General features: G+C 43.8%; 1 pseudogene; it reads right to left on the bottom strand.

Moving 5' to 3' along the window:
* Positions 1 to 10,985: 10,985 nt before the first annotated feature.
* LOC130378377 (tudor domain-containing protein 15-like) lies at positions 10,986 to 17,077 on the bottom strand (annotated as a pseudogene).
* Positions 17,078 to 17,107: the final 30 nt, after the last annotated feature.

The raw sequence follows: 17,107 nt of genomic DNA on the forward strand, positions 1-17,107 counted from the left end.
GATGTCTGGGACATAGATGGTGTCTTGGGGATAGCGCTCTGAGGCCTTACTGCAGAGTGCATGGAGCTGGCCCGCTGCCCTCACACCCCCAGGCTCCCTGTTGTTAAAGGTCCCTTGACATGAAAATCTCAGTTTATGAGATTTACATAAATATGAGTTCCCCTAGCCTGCCTATGGTCCCCCAGTGGCTAAAACTTGCGTTTGGTGTAAAACGAGCACTAGCTGTTCTGCTCGCCTTTGAAAAAACGGAGGCTCAAGCGCTCTGATTTGGAATGTCTTTATTTATGTCGTCATAAAGCATCTAAGCTCCTCCCCTTACTCTGCCTGGACTCCCGCCCAGAGACGTTGGCCCGCCAATGAGACACGACCGTGCAAGCGCCACATGTGTGTGTGTGAATACACACACTGTAACGCAAGTGTTTGTCGGTTCTTTGACGTCACTTGTATTTCCACAACGAGACAGTGGGGGTTATCTGAGCCATGGTTCCGAAGGAATTGGGGGAAAGGAACTTTGGCTTTGACTCGCTGAAGTACATGAACTGCGACATGCTGCCAGTTGCCGCGAGGCACCATCGCCCGGCAGCGGGCAGCCGGCAGCAGGCAGCGTGCGGTTCAGCCTACTTCAGATTGATGTGAAAGTGGAAGAACCCGAGACGTCGCAGAACCCGACAAGTCGTTTGTGATTCATAATATCGTCTGGAGGCGCACACAGCTTTTGGCCGTGATAATATGTATTATATGATATAGATATCTATGTATTATATGATATTATTTAGATATAGAGCTCCAGGACTGTAACGCAAGTGTTGTACACCTCCTTGTTATTTGGATAACTGTTCTGCTTTTGGTGTTATGGCGCATAACACGTCGGACTCTCGTCTCTGGTATTTCTACAACGAGACTCGTAGTGGGGGTTATCTCAGCCAAGGTTGAGAATGAATTGGGGGGAAGGAACTTTGGCTTAGACTCCCTCAAGAACATGAACCAAGACATGGAGGAGAAAGGGATTGTTGGCGGCTTGAGCCCCGCTTAGGCACCACCGCCGGAGGCGGAGGTGCCTAAGCGCTGCCCGGCAACAATCCCTTTCTCCTCCTTGTCGCGGTTCAGTCTACTTCACATTGATGTGACGTTGAAGAACCAGGAACGTCGGAGAACGCAAAGCGGTCGTTTGAGATTCATAATATCGGCTCACACAGCTTTTGGCCGTTATAATATATAGATATCTATGTAGGCTATATGATAATATTTATATATAGAGCTCCAGGACTCCCATGTGTTCTAGAATATTTACAGAACACGGCTAAAGGCTGTGTGCGCCTCGCCATTGTGATACATCTACTGTAAACAGAGCGCATGGTACCGTGGCTGCAAGCTGCTCAGGGCCACACCCCCACCCTCCTCCTTGACCCACCTCACTCCTCCTCATTTGCATAATAGCTAGACACCAAAACAGCGCATTTGGGGGAAGCTCAATGTGCGAGTGGCTGTAACTGCACCACGGCTGAATTTCGGGAACGTCTTTGAATAGTGTGTAAGTTGCCCACTAATACCTATATTAAAGAATGCATGAAATAGCATGTCATGGGACCTTTAAAAGGACGCCCCCTGACCCTAGTTTGTTTTTGTGTGAGTGAGGATTTAAACAGTTACTGCTCGGAGGTGGTGTGATTAAGAGGAAGGATATGGCTGTTTTAGTGATGTAGTTGACATGGTGTGAATTATTGCAACTGTTTGTTCGTATGAATTCTGCATTCTCCGTTCGCAAACAACATGAACAATTATCACTTAAAATTACGCATTTTTACTCGGAGAAATGACTTTTGTGCCTGGACAAGTGAAAGGTAACTGTACTTATCTGAAGACAAGTAGTTAACAAGAAGTTAATGTTGACACACACAAATACACACACACACACACAAATACACACACACAAATACACACACACACACCAGGGCTGGACTGGGACCAAAAAATGGCCCTGGCATTTTTGGCCATGGCAGCCCACTATGATTATTTATACGACATGCGGAGGCACACGACATACCAGAGGATATATCCGCTTATTACACGGGTCGTTTCAACGTTCCGTTCACTTGCATGGGCACTTCACAACTTCCGGCGGTCAATTATTTTTCGATAATTCATTGGCAACGGATGAATAAGGACCGCTGTCAAGGTAAACATAGGACTTTTTGCCTTTGGTAACACTCCGCACGTAGTCCGGTAACTTGTCAATGTAATAAGCGGGATATGTATCAACCCAAGCGTTGTCGGATGCTAAGCGACGACGTCAACGTCTTGGGCGGAGTATTTCTCTGCTGCTCAACACTATGAATGCTGGTAACAAATACATTGTAAATCAATCGTTTCGTTTTGGGAAGTAGCCGTGTAATAAGCGGGATAATGTAAAGAACTTCGCCGTTCATTATCGAAAAATAAGCCCCTTCATGGCGAAGCAAGTCACCTCCGCTGCGCGTCGGTGTCCTGTTCGCCCTGTCGGGGCTTATTTTCTCGATAATGACCGGCGTTCTATACATTATCCCTTACATATTGTGCTGTTTCAACAATTAAAATAAAGCGCAGTAGCCTACATGGAAGAGAGTAAACATGTTAAATAATGTATACGCTCTTTCACTATACTTGCAGAGACTTTTGCAGCTAGGTCAAATCCCCTCTGAAATTACTAATGCTTATAATATGTGCCGTTTGAACCGTCTCACAATCAGCAAAAAATGCAAGAACACAGAACAGGAAGAATACAAAATATATGTATTATTTTATTAATGCCTACACTAACTAAAACACAACAAATTATAACACAGTAAGTCAAAGTGGCACCCTAAAGTATGCATAGATAAAAAAAATATATATGAGAGAGAGAGAGCGAGAGAGAGAGAGAGAGAGAGAGTGAGAGAAAGTTGACAGCCCGCACGACCGAGAGGGAAGGAACGGACCTCGGCCCTCGGCTGTGTGACATGGCTGGGCCGGGCCGGGTCCATTCAAATAAATAAAAAAAATATAAAAAAGTAAACCTCAAGTAAACCTTGTCGGCCCAAAAAGGCCTGCCAGCCCACCGGGCATTGCCCGGCACGCCCGATGGCCAGTCCAGCCCTGACACACACACACACACACACACACACACAAACACACCTTTGTTGTTGTGCAAGCTGTGATGGACACCTGCAGACTAACACTATTCTCACTTCAGTCCATACTCATTTTATTAAAAGTAAAACATTTACAAGTCAGGGCAACATGTTTTTGTTCGGCTGTATGGCTCTGTTGGGGGAAACTGGAATAGATCTCACCGATCTCCATTTCCTCTGTTGCACAGCTGCGTCTCCAGATACGTTTGGCTACAGGACGCTACACCCTGAGTCTTGTTATCTGTGGTCTCTGTGTGTGTGTGTGTCTCAACATTAACTTCTTCATGAGGCCTTGTCCCTCGGATAAGTACAGTTACCTTTCAGTTGTCCAGGCACAAAAGTCACTTTTCCGAGTAAAATGCATCATTTGAAATTGTTCATGTTGTTTGCGAACGGAGAACTCATACGAACAAACAGTTGCAATCGTTCACACCATGTCAACCTCATCCCTAAAGCAGCCATATCCTTCAGGGGTTGACACTAAGGTTTCAAAAGCACTTGCCCATCGGGCAAGTACAGGTCAGGTTCAACTTGCCCGAATGTAATGTTCACTTGCCCAAATTATAATCAGAATCGTGAACGGGCCTCTTTTTGCCAGGCACCCGGCCTGGTTTTGGTGGGGCTCGGAAAAATCACACATGTTGTGTTTAAAAAAAGGGTTAGCTAACCCTAACCCTAACCCTAACAAACTTCTCTTTGTTTACTTATTTATCGAGCGGTCACATCGTGCCATGAATTGATTTCAGTCCACCGTTGCAACCTATTAAAGCTATCGCCAAGTTATATGTAGACCTGCATGATTTGATGCAAATGTACATAACTAAATGTCAGAGGTAGTAGCAAAGATAGGCCTATGTCTTTTTTAACTTTCAAGTTTCTTGAAGCTCTAACTGAATACTCACAATCGCGTTTCTAGTAGGGTTGTCAGTCACGATACTGGATTTTCTAACTTCAACACTATTCCTGGATAAAGATCGATATTCTATACCATTTTCGATATCAGGGGAAAAGTTTTTTTCAGGAAAGAACATACCCAAAGTAAATAGATTATATCTCCACAACTGCAAGGGCGATAATGTCATCTTTGGGCCAAAAGAAAGATTGTTGTACAAGTGAAATATTCAATGGGGTTAATACTTGGTGAATAAAGCCATGGAACCCAGCATAAGTGGAAGATAACATTTCCACCTGAAATAATTATCAGTATCAGTTGGTGGTTATCAGTTGGGAGCGATGTCTTACTATGAGACACAAATAAAGGTAGATATCTTACAATTTTGACACTTGACACCTCTATTTAAAGTTCAGGGCAATCGAATGCACCAAGCCAAACACTCGCAAATGAATATATGGCCACTAGATTGCGCCGAAGAATATGTTTTCTAATTGAAGGCAATTTACATATTTCCTAATAAACCTTCTCTTATTCATTGATTGAAAACACCATGTTAATTTGCAAAATTTGGCCCAGATACTGGATAATCTGTTTATGGTGGTTTTATTCGATCAGAATCAACATTGTGGACAAAAATCACAAAAGTAATAGGCCTACTTCATTTTTGGTTGTTAAAAGAAAAGGAGACGTTTCATCTTTTAAGTTGTTATTTGCGAGTTTTAGTCACAGTATAATATGGTTTGGACTGTTGGAATAAGTGGAGGCTCAGCTTTCATGTAATATATACAGTAGTTTGTGAGGGTCCAATTTCGTGAAAAAGATCGCTATTGCTGTGTGCATGTGCACAGTTATGAAACCCAAAACCGTGTTCTTGACTTTCCTTGATAATTTGCCTCAATCCAAAGTACTTCCAAACTGCACTCCTCCATCACTACTCCATTTAACTTCTACCTAAACCGTTCACGGAGGTGCTGCACTTGAGATGCTAGCTGTGTTGGCTAACCTTAAGCGAATCACGGCCAGAGACCGCACTGCGAGTGAGTGACAGAAGGCGGGGCTATATTCGCACTGAAGCGATGCGTGTCTGTTAACTCGCTTTCCGAGAGAAGAGAAGACAGCGCGCTGATCAATTGCAAATACTTCTATTTTGTGTGGTTTAGCGGAACAAAAGGTTCTTCTGCAGTTTCTAAAAACATTTGAATAAATAGCTTTTATATTAACATCCACCCAAAATCCACTTGCCCGTTCGGGCAACCAGAAAAAATCTCAACTTGCCCAAACATTTTTTTTACTTGCCCCGGGCAAGCGGGCAACCGTTAGTGTCAACCCCTGCCTTCCTCTTAATCACACCACCTCCGAGCAGTAACTGTTTAAATCCTCTCACTTGCAAGACAGACAGACAGACAGGCAGACAGGCAGACGGACAGACAGACAGACAATTAACTTTTTTTCACCACCGTCCCGGAAACGTCCCAAAAAACATTTTGAACCGTCCCGAATATTTCCCATAAATATTTTTTACATTTTGAGTCGTTACTTAGGCCTACTGATAATATAATAAAAACACAATACATTATGTTAGGGTGACCAGATTTGAGTTTGTGAAAAAGAGGACACTTCGTCGCGGGGGGGGCGAAAACATGGGTATTTTTTCTTTAGTTTGTCCGTGAACTTACATTTACGTTTAGGCATGGCTGCAGATGTAATGTGCTGTTGTAAACAGAGTGGAAGCGGCAAGGTGCTCAATGTTGCCAGATTGGAAATGGTAAAGTAACGTACCAAAGGCTCAAAATGGTCGTATTTGGAGGATAATTATCGTGGCTCTGGCAACCCTGAGATCGGTCTCCCAATGACAGACTCTCTACAGTCAGCTCACGCAACAAGGTGGAACGTAAGGGAGATACCATTTCCAGAACTTGGAAGGCCGTAATAACCATAGACATATGCAATGGTAATAACTAGTAGGTTATGTGAAAGACCCAGGAACACAAATATGCGACGAGGCAAAAACAAATATGCGACGAGATAATGTCCGAAAACCGGACATTATCATCAATTAATAAAACCCCCCCGGACGCCCCGGACGGGACGTAAAAAGTGGACATGTCCGGGGAAAAGAGGACGTTTGGTCAGCCTACATTATGTTGATGAAATAATATATTTATTTCCAGATGACAAGCAACATCCTCGCAGAACTGTAGTCTATCTACGTGACCACAGTTTTGCGCCTGTGATTGCAGAGCAGCAGGCTCTGGCACTGCTTGCCTCTCGAGCCGCGCGAGAGTGTCTAATATGCCATCTTATGCACGCCTTTTTTCCGGCACGGTCCGCATGTTTTACACTGCCCGAGGTAAATTGCCTGCTTGAGCTAGAATCCCAATTTACCCGGCCCGGAACCTACACACATTGGCGGTTTATTGGGTTTCATTCTGATGTAAATGCGACGGCTCCGCGGTTCAAGGGGGGGGCTTGGGTAGAGGTGTTGCGCTGTCTGCAAAGAGACAACGCAGCATATCATCATGAGCAGTTCTAACTGAAAAGAAAGGAATCTGCGAGCTGCTGACCATGTAAGAGAAGGTGATGCAGTCGCATTAAACAAAGAAAGATGGTGCGATCTACGAATGAGACCAGAGGAACTGTCCTTACGAGGCTTTTGTCGGGATAAAAAGCAAGTGGTCAGCCAAATAAATAATATGTTGCGTTTTTGCACTTGTCGCTAATCGCGCTTGTAGCCTACACTCAGACTTGAACTCATTCTTGCATGCGGGTGTCTTCATTCATAAAAACATTCGGGAGCGAAGACTTGAACTCATTCTTGCATGCGGGTGTCTTCATTCATAAAAACATTCGGGAGCGAACAGTCTTCCATACATAGAACAATGTGTGACGCAGCGCCACAGAATCAACACCGAGCGCCACAAATTGATTCTGCTTTTTTTTTTAAACGTTTTAGCGATTTTTAAATATAAATATCATTCCGTTCGTACATCTCCGCGTAGCAATCTTTCTCCCTGTCATTCACAGACGCACACAGAGACAAGCACGCATACATGCCAATGGTGCGCGGGTACACTACCACTTATTGGATAACCTGCGTATCATGCACACACACTGACAGCGGATTCGCCCGCGCATCCTCTCAATGCGCCTACAAAGGCAAACCCGAAGCAGCAGGAATGTAAAAAGGGATAGTGTATAGAACGCCGGTAATTATCGGGAAAATAAGCCCCGACAGGGCGAACTTGCTTCGCCCATTTTCGATCATGACCGGCGATGTTCTCTACACATCCCGCTTATTACACGGCTACTTGCCAAAACGAAACAATAAATTCACATGGTGTGTCTTTTTACAATTTATTTGATACCACCAGCATTCGTAGTGTTGATCAGCAGAGAAATAGTCCGCCCAAGACGTTGACGTCGCTTAGCAACCGAAGACGCTGGGATTGACAAGTTACCGGTACTTGCAGAGTAAGACTTCATTAGAGGCGAAAAATACTCATGATTATACTTAGCAACGGTGAATTATCAAATATAATTCACCGCCGGAAAGTTGTGAAGGTCCCATGCAAGTGAACGGAGCGTTCCATGGCATTGAGAAGACCCATGATGTAATAATTGCGATTAATGTGAAATGCTGATGTGATATGAAATTTAGATAAATTAAATTTAGATAAATGACGGTGTTAGACCCCCAGGCCGTTCTGCCGGCGATTTAAATTCGCTCTGCAGCATAGGCTGCAGATCGGGAAGTCTCCCGGTGGGCCGGCCCACTTTTTTTTTTGACTCCGTGCGCAGCCCCGCCTTCTCCAGTGAACCAAGAAAGCCTGACGAACGGGGGATTTTACCCCCGCTGTCTCACTGAACAACGCAAACGCGAGCGCGCCAGCCAATTGAACGAAGCCCTTTCCATTAAATAAGTATTTTCCACCGACCGCAAACATCGCAGAAAGTGTTGAAAACTTGAGCAGAAAAATGTCAGTGCCCGCAAAATTCTCTTCGTCCCGAAGTCGACCAGAGAGAGAATAAAAATCCTCCCGATGTCAATTAATTACGTCCCCGGGACGACGGGACGTTGTTGATTTTAATCCCTGACAGACAGACAGAGGTATCTGGAGACGCAGCGGTGCAAAAGAGGAAATTAAGTGTTGAGATCTATTCCAGTTTCTCCCAACAGAGCCATACAGCGACCACAAACATGTTGCCCTGGCTTTTAGAAATTATACTTTAGATAAAATGAGTATGGACTGAAGTGAGAATAGTGTTAGTCTGCAAGTGTCCATCACAGCTTGCAGAAAAGCTGTGTGTGTGTGTGTGTCAAAATTAACTTTTTTTATGAGGCCTTGTTCCTGGAATAAGTACATTGACGTTTCACTCGTCCAGGCAGAAAGTAACTTTTCAGAGTAAAAAGTCTTCATTTTACAATAGTAACAATTCTGAATGCAGAATTCATACGAACAAACAGTTGCAATCGTTCACACCATGTCAACCTCATCCCTAAAACAGCCATATCAATCCTCTCACTCACTCACACTCCTCATGCGCACAAACACGGTCACACGCACTCTTTCTCACACACAACTTACACATACACTCTTCCCAATCCCGGTTTCCCAATGCAATATTCCCTCTGTGAGCCCAACCCTCTCCCTGTGATTGGACGACACTGTGGATCAGAGTGAGGGGACGTTAACCTGCTGACCACTGATTGGTCAACGAGCAACAGGTGTGCAGCCTCCCCCAGCCCCAGGTTGGTTTTCAAGTCTAATGAGAGAATCTCTGTTTCTCTCCATTGATTTTGCGTTGGTCACTAATATCAATGAATGCACACATGCCCCTTTCACACCGCCGCAAAATCGGGGCCGGTTCCGGGCCAGTTCGGAGCTAGGGCCAGGGCTTTGGTTTCACACCGCCAAAGAACCGGCTCCGGCCCCTAAAAACCGGTTCAACTCTGGCCCCACTTTAGAGCTGGGCTAGAACTAGAACCGCTTTTACGCCGGGGGCGGAGTTATCCGAACCTTCATAAACAGGAAGATCAACGAAGACCGGCATTTTTTAAAACACCGAAGTAAACAATGGACGTGAATCCGTGTATGGTTCTTTTTTGTTTTTTCTGATTTTGTTTTAAATCGGAATATTCAAAGAACGAACCATACACGGATTGAATCGAAGACGAAATTGTTGTTGTTGTGTTTGAAACTGGCGCGAGGGTTCTTCTGCGCGCCTAACCTGACGCTTGATCATTGTAGTGGTGGTTCAACGCGTCAACGCGCCAACGCAGCTAGATGAGTCCGTGTCCATGCAAGTGAACGGAGCGTTCCCTCTTCGTCATAACTATCAAACCAAACATCCTTCACATTCACCGAGCGAACATTATGAAAGTAAAATGCACATTTCTCGCTAAAAATGTTTCCATAAACGCATTTAATGGCGTAACTATGTTACTATTTCCACCCAGAATAAAGAAAGATGTCGGCCGTATGCTTCTGTCCAAGCTCACTAGCGGAGACGTTTGTAGTGACGTCATGACGTTGCTCACGCCGGCTCTATGGCTGGCTCTGGCCGGTGTGAAACCAACCGGTTCTTAACTGGGGTAAGGCTGGAACCAGTTTGGAACTGGCCCTAGCACCAGCCCGGAACTGGCTCTCGGTTCTTTTTGGTGTGAAAGCGGCAACAGAGAGAGAGAGCGAGAGCGAGAGAGAGAGAGAGAAACACTCCCACGTCTCCCGCCGTGCCACGTGAACGAATGGCCCGGGCAACACGGACAACGCGAAAACAGAATATGCGCAGAGGCCTTATTAGGCCTATATATTTTGTATTTGAAATGCAACAGTCTTTTTGTGGAGACTACGCTCAGAGCAGCTTGAACTGAACAACAGCAAGAGGAAGGAGGAAAAATGTGTTTGATTGTGTTGTGTTGGTTATTGAACTGTTAACCCGCGTACTTGGGTTGTGTTAATCAGCGTTACTATAGAGATCATGACGATAGCTGATGTTAAGGGAGTCCGGGCGTGTGCAGGACAGGCACGGCGCCAGGATTCCAGTTGTGGATGGGCCAGACCAATTGCGGGTGGTCCTTAAATTAAAAACTTTATCAAATCCATGTTTAACCTAACACAAATGACTGAGTAACATACTGTTGCATTATCTGTGCATAATAGCTTGATGCTCTTTAAATATTTTGTTGCATTGTAAAAAGTTTCGGTGCATAGGACGGACCTGTCTGCGATCTCTCCTTAGGCCTTTTTACACTTCCTAGCCGGTTCGGTCGCTGCTTGGCACGAAGGAACGTTACTCTGCGTCTTTCTCGTAGATCTCTCGCACCATCTTTCAACGTCTTCACCTCTACCAAAGCCACCCCGCACCCCTTCTTGTACCGCGGAGGTCTAATCGCATCAAAAAGAAACCAGTGTGTAGGGTCCGGGAGTGTAAAAATCGGTTCTGACCAAAGAAGAGCGCTTTGGAATCTCCATTACGCACCATGGCTGTGCTTTAGTGCTTCACTCTGTAGGCCTAGAGACTGTACAAGTGGTCAGCAATCGAATATTTCCCATATAGTTTAGTTATGCTCATATAATATGAGGCAGACTATTTCAGAATTCTGTTTAATTGTTTTAAGTTTTCAACAATATTTCGATTTCATTAGCAACAGACTGAGTACAAGCTAGCTAGCCGTGCGTTTTCAGTTTTACAATTTTGGACGCGTACGCCTAGGCAATTAAGTTTCCAAGCGTGACTCCCGCACCATGGCAATTCCAAAGATGCGACACCATTTGGCCTTTTTGGAAACGGAACCTTGAAGTAGTCAGGATGGCCGAGGTTCTGCCCTTTAGCACTCACAAATCATTTTTTTGTTTTTGGGGTCAACTACAATTCACGTCTCATGATTCTTGATATAATTGATGTATTAGCCCTGGGAGAACGTAGAAGCAACTTTGAGATTGTAAACAAAAACACTTGGAACAGTAGTTGAGATGGGTTTAATGTTCCTCTTAAAGAATAGGTCAGACTTAAACGTACTTATCAGCCCACTTCAATAACATCTAAACAAAATGTCTAACCAAGCATCATAAAAATACATACATTTCAACAGTCTACAAAGATTCTTCTAATTTTTAAGCTACATATTTTTGAGGTGCAGATAAATAACTTGAACAAACATAAAACAAACCCTAATTTTACGGCAACATTGAACTGTCGTCAGACTGTAGAAACATGCATGTTTGGTATTTTCTTGTTCAATTAACATAATCAAGCGCGCACTATAGTGTTCACAGTGCTTGTATAATACAGTGTCAATGGAAAAAGTAAGTTCGGGTGAAAATCCTGACTGGTTCATACATTTCAACAGTCTACAATGATTCTTTTCATTTTCAAACTATATATTTTTGAGGTGCAGATAAATAACCGGAACATGCATAAAACAAACCGTAATTTTATGGCAACATTGAACTGTCGTCAGACTGTATAAACATGCATGTTTGGGATTTTCTTGTTCAATTAACCTAATCAAGCGCGCACTATAGTGTTCACAGTGCTTGTATAATACAGTGTCAATGGAAAAAGTAAGTTCAGGGTGAAAATCCTGACTGGTTGACATTTTGTACCAGCCTTGAGCATATATTCGAACAGAGAAAAAAAGAATAATAAATTCCCAGGACAGGAAGGGATAAATTGTGTCCATGGACCTAAAAACAAATGGAACATATGAAAGATCTCCTAAGGTTAAGTAGTAATATAAATCGGGTTAGAAATCTTTAGAATTTAGCTGATGCTTATGCCACTGGATTTGTCATCCAATTCAACTAACACTCCATGAGCCAGTACACACCTCATGCCCAATGTCCTCCATACGGGATGCCCTCAGAAAAACGCTCCCCAGGCGTTCTGTCTCGTACCTGGGAAATGACAAACAGGGTTGGGCGTCAGTTCAAATTAGAAATTTAATTGGAGGTGCGGCAGCTAGGCCCAATTCCTGAGTATACAAACCTTGGAAAATGAATAACACTAATCACCACTACACAAACCGCCTGATAAAAACTACACCTCTCTCACAGGCAGTAACTTCACTCAAATTAGGACACTCACAACTCTCAAAGAATAGCGAAAGAATATACTAATTCAGCTGATGACCTATAGTTTTAAATTTATTAGATTTCCGAATAATCCATATTATTCAAAGATAATTCATTATAGTTGTATACATCTTTAATTAATTGATTCAATTTAATTTGATGGTGTGCATACCCTTATATATGGTAAATAAGAAAGTATGTGCTCCTCACTACACTAAAAAATATCTTTAAGTGAACCCACTGTTTCAGCTTGTATTGATAGATTAAAAAAAAATAAAAAAATCTAGGAAGGAGCGGGTTACGGCCGACGGCAACTTTATGGTACTTTCTAAGTACCGTTGTTATGCATAAGCGACATTGTCTATTTGCAACAGGCCGTAGGGTTAAACTGAGAAGCTTAACCCACACTCCCTCAATCAAAATAAACCACTGCTTGGACGGAGTGCCACAGATCCAGTAGCGTTATACTATTGGTTCCCGGGAAGCCTAACCCTTCCTCAGATACAATCATCAAATTCAACGGCTGTCAGGAACGAGCACCACAAATCCCCACATCCACACGTATGCTCGGCACAGCCAAACACAGCTCGCCCGTGTCCCTTAGTTGTGACATCATAGAGTATGCTAACTGGTAGGGGTGGGAAAAATAATTGATTCTTTGATGCATCGCAATTCTCTATAGAACGATTCCGCCTTTTGTTTTTGCCTGCTCACTGTTCGCCAGAGGGATCATTTTAGTAATTTTAAAATTATTAACTTTATCTTCAGTGTGTATTGGCCACGATTGCGATTCAGCCTACGCATAGCATGCACGCAAATTCAGCCAGAGACAAGAACTCCTTCCAAGTCAAGAGCAGCTTTTACTTTAATGACATAGCATAGAAAGATTAGAAAGAAAAGAAAACAGAACCCTATTTCTTAAATACCTCCATATTGTGTTGTAATGCAAGCATTGATTATTGCATTGTTCATAGATAGTCATATTTGTGACAAAAGCCTTTTCTCTGATAAAATATTAGTGTTTCCCATACATAGACCAATGTGTGGCACAGCGCCACAGAATCAACACTGAGCGCCATAAATTGATGCCGCTTCTATTTTTCTCGAGATTTTTAAATAATAATATATTAATAAATATAAATCCGTTCGTTCATCTCCTCATAGCACTCTTTCTCCCTGACATTCTCGTTCACACACGCATACGCACAAAAACACGCACACACAGAGACAAGCGCTCATTCATGCCAGTGGTGCACGGGTAGGCCTACACTTATAAACAGCTGATTCACCCGGTCCTCCACTCAACGCGCCTATCAAAGGAAAACCTGAAGCAGCGGGTTATTCGGCACAGAGAAGACGGTCAGCGACCGTTTTACCAAAGTTTAGTATGATGTACTGTGCTCAAAGACCTGCCTGAAATTAATGTTAACTCAGAAAAGATAATGTTATCCCTTATGAACTCAACGTTGATATTGAACATCCCGTACCCTAAGTCAGCATAGATAACGTTGGTAATGCAGCAAACAATGCGCTTAATGTGGAATGTGGTTATAGTTGAGATAGGCTATGGTAGACGATTATATAGGCCATATTACCAAGTTTAAAGCAAAAAGATATACGATTTTGTGTTCACATTAAAATGTTAATAGCTAACAGTTTATAACATTTATTGTAAAAATTTGTTAATTCAATGTTGACGTAAAATGGCAGATCATTTATATAGTAAAAATGTATTAAGACGCTGTATTTTCGGTTGACGTTACCTCAGTCCAAGAAGAGGGTCACTGTAGCTGGAATGTCCGGCCTTCACCAGTTTCCTTGGCCAGATGTATGCCGTCGACAAGGATGTCCACCTGCCATTGTCGGTCATCTGAAACAAACTCCCGGAAGACTATCTGGAGGTCCTTGTGGCACACACGCTCCTGAAAGAACACTGCTGCCTTATCCGTCCACTGCCCTGTATCTGAGACTGGGCTCACTCCCCTCAATGAGCACGGGTAGGTCACCTTCGGCGGTCTCTTAAGTGCTTCCGGAAGAACCTTGACTTGGTAGCTGCTGTAGGCCAGGTGTATGTAGTGGCCGTAATCTACAAGGTTGATCACTACTGTTGTTTCAGCATGTACAACCTCCGCCCTGCACCATCTGCCCTTTGTGTTTGAATACACCAGGCAGCATGAGCCAGGGACACGGTGGGCTTCAGGAAGCGGCGGCATCTCATCGGGGAGCTCGTCGAGCATGGCAGAGACTCATTCATAATGAGAAGGGAGCCTCGCGGGACTATGTAGAAGTCAAAGGGGGAGATCACTGCTGCAGCAAAGCCATAATACACCTGGCCCATATCGGTGGGGGCAAAGTAGAGTTGCCTGCTTCCTAGTCTGGCTTGTTCGTCTTTGAAGTTTGTTGTTATTTCAACTTTGAAGCCGTGTTGCTCAGAGCCCTTTATGACCGCTCGATAGAAAGCCCTGTCATCGTCATACTCTGCCAGAACATTGTTATTTATTTCCAACTCCCTTCGTGTGCTCTTTATCAGGGACGCTCTGCTCACACTTGAGTTGAGAACCTCCCTCATATTCAGAATATTAGTTTCTTCATCTTGAAGTTGAAGGAAATAGTCACTGACAGTGTTGATGTGCGAGACATAACGTAAAGCCTGTTGACCTGGTTTAAGTCTTGTTTCGGGAACACTGGAGAGTGTAGGCATTTTAGGGATCTGGGTTGCTTTGGTTGCGTTTATTGTAGGCGACACCCTTTTTTCTCGGGGTTTGCTGTAGGTTGTGTTTAATGTTGGCGACACCCTTTTGTCTTGCTGTTGGCATTGGGTTGTGTTTAATGTTGGTAACACCCTTTTGTCTTGCTGTTGGCATTGGGTTGTGTTTAATGTTGGTAACACCCTTTTGTCTTGCTGTTGGCATTGGGTTGTGTTTAATGTTGGCAACACCCTTTTGTCTTGGTGTTGGCTGTGGGTTGTGTTTAATGGTGGCGACACCCTTTTGTCTTGGTGTTGGCTGTGGGATGTGTCTAATGCTGGCGACACTCTTTTGTCTTGGTGTTGGCCGTGGGTTGTTTTTGGGGAGGGATTGTCAATATGCTCATTGACTTTGTTATTAATGTGGAGATCTCCATTGAACAGCTCAACAGTCAATGAACCATCCTTAAGCTTTCCAACTACAACAGCTCTCACTAGCTCATTGAGAAGAGTTTTCTTAGCCACTGTGTCACCCAGGCCAAGGGCTCTGATTTGGGTACCCCCAGCAAGGGTACATTTCACTGCCCTGCATTGGAGTGTACAGCAGTTCAGCTGAATGGTTAGGAATCGACAAGACGTTGATCTTCTCTACAATGCTTGTGTTGCCATAATCCACAAAGAACACATTAAGACACAAAGAGGACTGGACGGGATTTGCCAGTCCCCTGTACCATCTTCCATCAATGTATTTTGCCAGGCACATACCATCTACTGGGGCTGTGGCATCTGCCCCATGTAATTTCTCCTCCTCCTCTGAGATTTTGGTTTCAAGTTCTTCAATGATTTCACTGTTCTTGTCAAGTTGGCAATAGATTTCCCATTCGTCGCTTATATGTGTGATATAGACATGCTCCTTATTCCCACAGCCCAAGTTGAATGATGAATAGGAAAAAGAGACAGGGAATGCAGAAGGTACTTGAGGTTTTGGAGTTATATTTTGAGTTAGTACACACACTGGCATATTTTTAATTTGGGAGACCACGGTCTTCTCATCCCTTGGAACGACATCCTGACGCTGTGTCCAAGTACATAATTCTTCAGGTTTGCAGGGCCTCAATTTTGTTGTTTTTGTTTGCATAGCTATCAACCCAATAGGCAACACCCTTTTGTCTTGCTGTTGGCTGTGGGTTGTGTTTAATGTTGGCGACACACTTTTGTCTTGGTGTTGGCATTGGGTTGGGTTTAATGTTGGCGACACACTTTTGTCTTGCTGTTGGCATTGGGTTGGGTTTAATGTTGGTAACACCCTTTGGTCTTGCTGTTGGCATTGGGTTGTGATTAATGTTGGTAACACCCTTTGGTCTTGCTGTTGGCATTGGGTTGCGTTTAATGTTGGCAACACCCTTTTGTCTTGGTGTTGGCTGTGGGTTGCATTTAATGTTGGCAACACCCCTTTGTCTTGGTGTTGGCTGTGGGTTGTATTTAATGTTGGCAACACCCTTTTGTCTTGCTGTTGGCATTGGGTTGTTTTTGGGGAGGGATTGTCAATATGCTCATTGACTTTGTTATTAATGTGGAGATCTCCATTGAACAGAGTTAGTGCACACACTGGCATATTTTTATATTGGGAGACCACGGTCTTCTCATCCCTTGGAACTACATCCTGACGCTGTGTCCAGGTACATAATTCTTTAGGTTTGCAGGGCCTCCAACTTGTTGTAACCTGCTTAACAGACTCTGACTGTGTGTACCTCCAGGGTTCAGCCTGCTTACAAGAGATCAGTAGGTCTGTAATGCTTTGATTACTTTGGCCTTCCATGGTAAAGAGGTCGACGACAATTTGATATTTTCTTTGTTGGACAACGTGGACCATCAGGGATTTGTTTAACACAGTTTGTTTCAAAAACTGAATGTTAGCTGACGTCCAAACATCAGTCAGGGGCATGATATTACACAGAGTGCAACTCAGGGCGAATGCTGCTTGACTCGCAAACTTCTCCGGTATTTTCTTAATTAGCATGTATGGAACATTCTCCGTGTTCCCAAAATCAATGAAAAGTACAACAGCTCCATGGTCAAGCTTTTGTTTGACTACCGCTCGGTAAAACTGCATGTCACGCTCATACATTGCGCAGCACATTTTCCCTATTTGAGGATTCTTCAGCACTTGTTCGTTGAGCTTTACTTGACTGAAATGCTCTGACATTTGACTCATCAAGTCTTCAAAGTCGCCGTTGCGTTTTTCGGTTCTCATGAGAAGTCGTTTGGATCGATGACATGAACTACATAGCCCACAGATTTGGAC

Source organism: Gadus chalcogrammus, unplaced genomic scaffold (assembly GCF_026213295.1).
Source record: "Gadus chalcogrammus isolate NIFS_2021 unplaced genomic scaffold, NIFS_Gcha_1.0 GACHA074, whole genome shotgun sequence".
Lineage (NCBI taxonomy): Eukaryota > Metazoa > Chordata > Actinopteri > Gadiformes > Gadidae > Gadus > Gadus chalcogrammus.